A 7,655-nucleotide genomic window follows, 5' to 3' on the forward strand; every position below is an offset into this window, starting at 1 on the left:
CACTGCAGCAGTAATTCAGCCACTCTGGCACAGCCTCTGTCTATTTACAATTATAGAAGGTAGGAAGAGACCTCAAAAATGATCTAGGGGTCAGAAAGCTTTCAGAGTTTGCATATTAGGTCTGATTTCTTTTTCCCCGCTTTGAGGTTACGTGTGCCCAAAAGAACTTACTGGCAGCTGAGAGATGCTTCATCCAATGATGACACTCTCATGATGCCACAACTCCCAGCTCCAGATGCTATGTATGCCTTTCAAATATGTGTCTGCAAGTTATTACGTACACTCGCCTCACAAACTGATGCCCTTGGGTCTAGTACCCCCCTTCCCAAACACACGCAACGATATCTAAATGATGCCTTTTTCAGCTGTGTTTAAAACCATCAGTGCTAAAGACTCAGTGACCTGAACCAGCACCAAGGCTTGCTTAGCCTCCTAACTAAGAAGTTTTTCCTTATATATAGCAGAAACTGTAACTCTAGATACTATTTAAGCTCCCTGCTCCCCTCTAAGCATTAAGAGTTACCTATTGCCTTCCACTGAGCAGCTACCTTTTACATATTTGAAGACTCTTATCATGTTTCTTCTCAGTCCTCTTTTCTCTAGAATAAACAAATCCAGTTATTTGAGATTTCCTCCAGGGTCAGTTTTTTAAGACTTTTATTACTTTTTATTGCTCTCAGTACTTTCCCTAATTGTCCACTCCTCTCTTAAGTTCAGTGACCAAAGTGAATCAGTCCATTTTCCAGTTTGAGACTTCACCAGTGCTGAGTAGAAGTCAAGAAATTATTTCACATATCTCACCTAGCCAATTTATATATTTCAGCACAATACTTTCTTTTTCACACCAGTATGGCATTGTTAATTCTCCGTCAGCTTGAGCTCTTCCAAAATCTCCAAGGCATTTTTGTACAGGTATTTTGCCTTGCTGGCTGCTCTCCATTTGGGGGTTTATTCTTACCTAATTGTAATAATTTACACCTGTTCTTACTGCACTGAATCCTATTGTTTTCAGACCATTTCTTCAACTGATCAAGATGCTAATCCTGCCAAGGTGCTTGTAGAACTTTCTCTACAAATTTGATAGCCATACTCGATATGCCATCTTCTAAAGCACAACAAAAATAGTGAGTTGTACAAATCCCAGGAAGGGCATCTGCGGAACTGCTTTCCATAATTCTTCCACTTCAACAATGAACCAACAATAATTCCTCTTCTAGTATTTTTTTCTTAAGCAGCTATGAGTCCACCTTACAATAGTTTCGTTTTAGCTTGCTTACAAGAAATCACAAGAGACTGCTTGAAAACTTTGTTCAACTCAAGATATGTAATATCTATTGTCCATAAGACCTGCTACTTGTCAGAGAAGGAAATTGGCTTGACTCAGCACGATATGTTCCTGGAAAATCTTTCTTGGCCTCTACTTATCATTTCATTATTTCTCATACACAAAAGAAAACTTTGTTTAATTATTTATTTCAATATATTTCCAGCAATTCAAGTCAGGCTGTTTTCTCTGTCTATATTCCTCAAGCTGCTTTTCTTCTTTTTTAAAAACAGGTACTGCAATCACCTGTCACTGGTCTTCCGTTCCCCAGTGCTGTGGGAACAGATCCCTCGTGGCTCTAGGATTGCTTCCGCCAGATTCCCTTGTGCTCTCAGTTGGTTTCTGTTGGGTATGACTGACTGGTAAATAACTGACTTACCAAAGTAGTCTAGTCTCTTCTTTCTGTTATTTAGCCTTAGACATTAATGGTTAGTCAACTGATCATAGTTAATTCTTTTTGCTGAGGAGTGAGGGGAAAAAGACTTTAACCACTTTAGCTTTTCCTGTGTCACCTTTTCTAGCTTTCCATCCTTGTCGAAGGGCAGATCATTTTTTTTGCCATTGTCTTGCTCTACCTTCTAATGCATAAAAGTGCTTTCTTGTTACTCTCTCTTTCCTTTGCGAATTATATTGACTTTTTGCCCTGTCCTTTCTGATTTTATTCTTACAGGCTCCTTTTATGCTTTTATTCTTATACTTAGTTTGCGGTAGTGTATGGTCACATTGGAGGGCTAATGAGCCACTTACTGAGATTTAACCAAGTTGCTGCCTGTAAGCTGGTGCACAGAAACCGATGTGCCTGCTGTGGCTCTGCAGCTTTCTTTCCAGGGTCTTCTTATGCCTGCTCAAGCATTTATAGATGTTTCCTCATCATCTTGTATTCCCCATAAACTACCATTTGTTACAATTACCTTCAGACTCATATCACTGACCTGTCTACCTCCTAGTTTAAAGCCTTACTTATGCAGTTGAGCCCTCTCTTCCCACTTTTTTCCCTAGGCCCCACAGGAACTCAGCAGTTCTTCAAAAACTCACCCGAGCCCTCCTGGTGACTCCACCTTCCCAACCACACATTAATTTCCAGTGTGCCAGAGCCAGTGCCTTTGCCTGGAAGAACCAGACCGTGTCAGAGCCCCTGACCCCTCCACTGTCACTCCCATAACCATGTAGCCATATTTGACTTGCTCACGGTCCCACCTGGCAGAACCATTAATACACATGGAAAGGAGCTGTAGAGGGTCTCTGTGAGAGGGCCAGGTGAGTCACAGCACCATCTTGGGTTTGGGTTTGTGGTGGGCAGGACACCTCCTGGGGTATTAGGCTGAAGAGCAGAAAGATGCCTCTTCCACCCCTTTCCATAAAAAAGAGTCACCAGCCATACATTTTGTTACCTCTTGGGTGTGAAGGTTTTGGGATGGGCTTGGGTTGGAATTATCTGTAGTTTAAGGTTTTGTACATTCTGGTTACTTGGTTTGAGACAGTTAATATTTCAAGTGAATATTTCAAGAAGATGGTATGTTCTTAATTCAGAGCACTTTATATATCTAGTACCAATTGAATTCAGTTTCATCTGGGATCATTCAGCACTTCTGCAAATTAGACCACAAAATGTCAATTCAGATACCCAGAAACTAGGAGCATGAAATTTGTGGCCACCTGCAAGAAGTGTGGTTTAACTGACTTATCCAGCATCACACAAGAACTATGTGGCAAAGGAGGGATTGAATCCAATTCCTAAGGCAGAGCTCAGCTGTTTTAACCAAGAGCTCATCCTTTTTCACATGATCCTGTACTGTCATTTACTACACATCTCCCATTCGGTGAAACAAATGTGAAAAAACTCCTGCAGACAGCGGCCTCCTCCACTATGTAGTCCTGACACAGCTCCAAAGCATCTCCACCCTGAAAAATAAATGTGGCAGAGATCCCATGGAAAGAAAAGTATGCAATTATATACATTGCATATGCATATGCAAAGGAGAGGAAGGAGAAAATAACACTCCTCATTATGTAGTATTGATTTTGCAACCTAGTCCTCATTTAAAGCAGATTTTGTATGTGCAATTATCTAGCTTTTTAAAAAGCAAACAGTAAAAAAAAAAAATCAAACCCCCTTCCATCATGCAGCATCATACTGTTGTAAATGTCATTAGGGCTGAAGTCTTTAGCTTTACCGCAGAGCTCCCTGCCACTCTGAGCTAACAGGGAAGCTGATGTGGGTTGTCATCCGCGCGTGGACAGGAGGAATATTAGACAAATTTACTTTGTCGGGGGATTCACAGGTATTTGCTGACAGAAGAGGACTGGTGTGGGGGGTGAGTGGGGGTGGGGAATCCAGAGATCTGTGGTTTTATTAGAAGGTCTGAAATACATGATTCTTCTTCTTCTCCTCTAGCACAACCCATTCAGCCTCCTACTACCCCATCTTTCCCTGTCCTAGTCTTCTTCAAGACTGCCCTTTCTCCATCCTAGTCTTTTTCCATCCATTCTTACTTCACCCTTGCCCCTCACCCTCTCTTTTACATCCTCTCATTAGATCCTAGTTCCAGTTTGAGAGCACCACATCATAGTCTCCTCCACACTCTTCCCCACTTGTCCCTGCTCTGGTCTCTTTGGCCCACACTTTACCCTGACAGTTCCACTTTTCCTTTATTTCTCCGTTCTGTTTCCTCTCAATCCTTCCTTCAGGGGCAACCCTGCCCACTTGTGTAAGAGTCATATTCCCATATTCCCAGCCAGATATCTCAGGAGCCCTATGTACAAGCTTACAACAGCCCCATCTACTTCACTTCAGCTTTGCTCACTCATCTGCTCCCTTGGGACCAGATGACTTCAGATGTTTCACTGTTCTGACCCAGCTCCCCCCGTCACCTCTTTGGAGTATGTCTGGACCACAATCGCTGCCATGACTGCAGAACCATGCAGGTATTCCCATGCAGCCTTTGTACTCCCTAGGTCACCTGCTGTTACCTCAAATGTATAGTGCTCAGCTACAAACCTTACTGAGAAGGTGAGTAAATACTAGGGAGAACAGGCATGTATCTGTACCTGTATCTATATCCCTGTTTATAGACAAAAAACAGTACAAGCAAACACAACCACACTTGGCAGTGTAATTACTCCTTCCACAGGCAATTCCTGTTTTCTACTAACACCTCTGAAAATCTGTCCTAATCTTAAGTTCAAGACAGCAAACATTCTAGTCCTAAACATATGATAAATCTTGATTTTAGTTTGATATTGTGCAATGTATCCCAGCTAGAAATCAAAGCTTTTACTAGGAGGAGAGAATTGCCTTTTCTGTGGTGCACAGAGTACTTGTTTCAAAATGAGGTATATTCCATCATAAGAAAGAGATCACCGAAGCACAATATAGTTGTGCTTAGAGAGGCTATTAATGGTAATTTTGAGGCTTTAAAAGTGCAGTATTTTTAATTTTATTTTCCCCTTAATCCTGCCATGCTGGACTAGCTTCTTTGTCAGGACTCTATGAGATATTGCATGACATTTTTTAATTCCCCAAAACATTTCCAACAGCTTTTTCACAGAATAGGTTCTGTATTTACATATGGATATAGAATGCATGAGGACATATTTTTATCTTGTGCTTTATTAGAAAGAGTGATGTTATTCATTAGCTCTCTCTGTGCTGCTCTCTGGCATGGGGATGGATGTGAAAGACAATACGATGCAGAGAGGATGGTTTGCCTTTGTAGCATGCCCAACCTTCAGCATGAAAAAGTCATGACTCAAGTCTCTCAAAAGTCAAAAGTTTACATTTGTTACTTAAAAAAAAATTATCTATATTAGGGGAGTTTATATTTCCTTACAGAGTAATTTAGGGCATGGTCACTACATGTTTTTCAGACCTTCCTCTGTACTGTGTGCTTTCAAATATTAAATGAGAGTTTCCTATGGTCTTTGGATACTTTGGGTTAGTGCTATGAGGAAAAAACAAACTTGTGAGATTCAAGGTAGCTCATACCTGGTGTTCACACCAGGTATGTGAGAATTCCTATTCACACCAGGAAAGTGAGAAGGCATTAGGAACTCCCATGGAGACATGGGATGTCGCAGTGTATGCAGCAGTCAGTCCATGAGCAAGTGCACTTAGCTATATGTAGGCATGATGCATGAGACGCCCATACGTGTGTGGCATTCAGACACAGATAGATATAGTCCCTGTATCTGTGTTGCTAATATGCATGAGAGACCCTCAGGCATACAGATCTCATTCACTGAATATATATAGGGATGCCTGTCTGGGAGTGTGTTTATTACATCTCATGCACAAGCATTTCTGCATGCATGAACAAATCCCAGGCACAGGCATAAGTGGACTCAGGCTCAGTCTTATGTTTGCGGGGTCTTGAGATGCAGCGCTGAAGTATGGGTGTGGGTGGGATTCACAAAAAGGGCTGGGGGGGTTTGTTGGCCACACGCAGATGTGTATTTGCAGGGCTTGCATGTGGAATGTAGTTAGAAGCGAGTATGAACGGTGAATATGAATGTATATCCAACTGAGAATCAAATATTGGCATTTGAAAGCAGCACTAGATATTTCAGTATATAGATGTGGGGATTTGCATAAAGTTCTGCGTGTGAGAGAGAAAGACTTCAGGAACAGGGATTGAACGCGTTTCCTTTTTTCTGGCAGAGGAGCGTTTTAAGCAGGTACAGTGTTGGTAGAGTGGCAGGGAAGAGAACAGTGTGGCTCACGCGTGACTGTGCCACCACTGGCAGCGTGCACCGGGAGGGTGTGTACGGCAGGGATACCTGGGCATTCCCACCTCCATTGGGGACCATCACTTACCAACTACGTGGATTTCCTCTGGAACTGACCAGGCACCTGTTCAGAACAGGGAAGAAGCTCAGGCCAGACAACACTGTATTAAAAAAAGCAAGTAACCCAGGGAGGGCTCCTATGTGGTAAGCACCAATAGGCAGTAAATTATACCTGTCAGCTGACTGGCAATTACTGCCTAAGCACTGGGGGGGTGGGAGTTTGGGAATATGTGTAAACACTTCTGCATAGGCAATTCATCCTCAACAGCCGATTACTCGTAGCAGTACACAAACAGCTCAACAGCCGATTACTCGTAGCAGTACACAACCAGCTCCAAGCACCCACATAGGCTTTGTTGTGCCTGTGGGGCACAGCACCTGTCGGGAACTACCTCCAACTCACATCTGCGTAAGATGAGGAAGGCCCACAGCACTACCAGTGCAAGTCATGATGCAAAGTGCTGGGAAAAGTTTTCAGCTAGCAATACCTGCACCTGCAATTCGTTTCACCGACTGTGGTATTGCTCCCGTAGAAGCAGAGCAAAAGCAAACGACCCTGCTTGTTGGAGTGGAAGGGCATGGCTGGGGTTCCCACACGAGATGCTCTTGATGGAGTGGGGCTGGTATTCCATAGATAGCTATTTCATTAAAGTTTTTTAATCTCACCTTCGTCCCTGCTTCCCCTTGAGCCACGGCATGGTGGCTGTGCTCTCTCTTCCCCTGCCTCTTTTCAGAGAGCAGACAGGGCCAAGCGATGAAGGCTTCAAAACCTTGGGCAGAACCTCGGTGTGAGCTCGCTCTCCTTAAAGCCAGCCCGCGTGCTGGGCGCTCTGGGGGACGTGTGAGGGGCAGGGGTACCCCCAGTGGGACCTGTGTCTCCTGTGGAGAAAAGAAATACTGTCAAACAGGACTGATGTACCACCAGGCTCTCCAAACGCCCCTCTTTGGTGGATGCAGGTGGCTGTAGGCTTCCGGCGTGGCCACAGCTGGACACCAGTGTTGGACGTGCTGCCGACAGAGGTTATCTGTGTCACTGACCTTGATGGCTGCCTGCGAGTGCAACATCAAGGGTGCGTGCCGCCAGCTGGGAAACATGTGCCCAGCAGCTCCCTTGCCGGGAGCGCCCAGGTGTCAAGGCCAGCCATCTCCCGGCCACGCACCCCTGCCCCTCGGGTGGGCTGCAGCCTCCTGCACTAGTCAGGCAGAGGCACCCCAAAGCGCGGAAGGTTCTGGAAGAGCAGAGTGTGCCCCACATGCGTGACCCCGGCCCGTCACAGCACCCTCGCCTCGCCCTCCGGCCCAGGGGTGCTTCTGCCACCCGCTGCCGGTGCCAGCCCACCCAGGTACGTGGGGACAACGGCCGTGGGCGCCGGCGGCGGGGACCCAGGCGCAGGGGCCCCCGCGCCGCCGGCACTGTCCTCCCTCCCCCCCGCCATGTGCGGTCTCGGGTGTGTGTGTGTGTGCGCGGAGGGGGGGAGCGAGGGGGCGGACACAGTGGAAATTTCCACTCCCTGCAGCAGCCACAGCCGCCGCCGCGGCGGCGGGA

General features: G+C 45.5%; 1 long non-coding RNA gene across 1 annotated transcript; it reads right to left on the minus strand.

Annotated features, from left to right (window-relative positions):
* Nucleotides 1-1,457: 1,457 nt before the first annotated feature.
* On the minus strand, nucleotides 1,458-7,469 carry LOC141940117 (uncharacterized). The gene is made up of 5 exons (XR_012627885.1): nucleotides 7,148-7,469; nucleotides 6,776-6,988; nucleotides 6,138-6,173; nucleotides 2,360-2,431; nucleotides 1,458-1,666 (listed from the first exon to the last, which is right to left on the minus strand). It is a non-coding gene; the product is annotated as an uncharacterized LOC141940117 (long non-coding RNA).
* Between the last annotated feature and the right edge of the window lie 186 nt (nucleotides 7,470-7,655).

This window comes from Strix uralensis, chromosome 2 (genome assembly GCF_047716275.1).
Source record: "Strix uralensis isolate ZFMK-TIS-50842 chromosome 2, bStrUra1, whole genome shotgun sequence".
Taxonomy (NCBI): domain Eukaryota; kingdom Metazoa; phylum Chordata; class Aves; order Strigiformes; family Strigidae; genus Strix; species Strix uralensis.